A 2,010-nucleotide genomic window follows, 5' to 3' on the forward strand; every position below is an offset into this window, starting at 1 on the left:
CTGGGAAACGGTGGTTTTTAGCTGTTGGGCCCTGGTAGAAACAGTCAGGCACAGGGTAGGAGACTCTGCCTTGTTCTCTCCCGGGAGCTGAGTGTGATAATCTCTGGATTCTGGCCGTTGTTGGGGTTCCACAGCAGTTGGTGGGTGTAACTGTCTAATTATTGGCAGTTCCCGTCCCAATCTGTGCAGGCTTGGAAATCTCAGTCCCGGGTCACACACACCTGGGATCCTCTGCCAGTTCTTTTATGCGTGAGGCATATCCAAGTGTGTGGAGAGTGGTCCCAGCATGCCCTTGGCTGGGGCCCGCTGGTCTTCAGCTGTTGGGCCCGGGTGGAGACCGTCAGGCATAGGGTAGGAGACTCTGCCTTGTTTTCTCCTGGGAGCTGATGTGATAATCAATGGATTCTGGCCGTTGTTGGGGCTACATGGCAGTTGGTTGGTGTAACTGTCTAACTACTGGCAGGTTCAGTCCAAATTCGTGCAGTCTTGGAGATCTCAGCCCCGGGTCTCACACACCTGGGTTCCTCTGCCAGTTCTTTTATGCGTGAGGCTCATCCAAGTGTGTGGAGAGTGGTCTCAGCATGGCCTTCGCTGGGGCTCCGTGATCTTCAACTGTTGGGGCCTTGTCGAGACAGTCAGGCACAAGGTCGGAGACTCTGCCTTGTTCTCTCCCGGGAGCTGAGTGTGATAATCTCTGGATCCTGGCCGTTGTTGGGGCTAAACTGCAGTTGGTGGGTGTAACTGCCTAGCTACTGTCAGTTTCAGTCCCAAACCTGCAGGCTTGTTGATCTCAGCCCCGGGTAGCACAAAACGGGGTTCTTCTGCCAGTTCTTTTATGCATGAGGCTCATCCAAGTGTGTGGAGAGTGGTCCCAGCTTGGCCTTGGCTGTGGCCTTGTGGTCTTCAGCTGTTGGTTCCTGGTGCAGACAGTCATCCACAGGGTAGGAGACTCTGCCTTGTTCTCTCCTGGGAGCTGAGTGTGATAATCTCTGGATCCTGTCCGTTGTTGTGGATCCACGGCAGTTGGTGGGTGTAACTGTCTAACTACTGGCAGGTCCAGTCCCAAACCGTGCAGGTTTGGAGAACTCAGCCCCTGGTCCAACACACTGGGTTCCTCTGCCAGTTCTTTTGTGCGTGAGGATCATCCTAGTGTGTGGAGAGTGGTCCCCGCATGGCCTTGGCTGGGGCCTTGTGGTCTTCAGCTGTTGTTCCCTGGTGGAGACAGTCTGGCACAGGGTAGGAGACTCTGCCTTATTCTCTCCCAGGAGATGAATGTAATAATCTGGATCCTGGCCGTTGTTGGGGTTCCACGGCAGTTGGTGGGTGTAACTGTCTAGCTACTGGCAGTTCCAGTCCCAAACCATGCCGGCTTGGAGATCTCAGCCCCAGGTCCCACACACATGAGTTCCTCTGCCAGTTCTTTTATGCGTGAGGCTCACCAAAGTGTGTGGAGAGTGGTCCCAGCATGGCCTTGGCTGGGGTCCCGTGGTCTTCAGCTGTTGGGCCCTGGTGGAGACAGTCAGGCCCAGGGTAGATGACTGCCTTGTTCTCTCCCGGGAGCTGAATGTGATAATCTCTGCATGCTGGACGTTCTTGGGGTTCTACGGCATTTGGTGGTTGTATCTGTCTAATTACTGGGAAGTCCAGTCCGAATACGTGCAGGCTTGGAGATCTCAGACCTAGGTCCTACACACCTGGGTTCCTCAGCCAGTTCTTTTACGCATGAGGCTCATCCAAGTGTGTGGAGAGTGGTCCCAGCTTGGCCTTGGCTGGAGTCCGGTGGTCTTCAACTGTTGGGCCCTGGTGGAGACAGTCAGGAACAGGGTAGGAGACTCTGCCTTGTCCTCTCCCGGGAGCTGAATGTTATATTCTCGGGATCCTGACTGTTGTTGGGGCTAAATGACAGTTGGTGGATGTAACTGTCTAGCTACTGGCAGTTCCAGTCCCAAACCGTGCAGGCTTGGAGATCTCATTCCCAGGTCCCACACACCTGGGTTACTCTCCCAGATC

Source organism: Sorex fumeus, unplaced genomic scaffold (genome assembly GCF_029834395.1).
Source record: "Sorex fumeus unplaced genomic scaffold, SorFum_2.1 ptg000026l, whole genome shotgun sequence".
Taxonomy (NCBI): Eukaryota; Metazoa; Chordata; class Mammalia; order Eulipotyphla; family Soricidae; genus Sorex; species Sorex fumeus.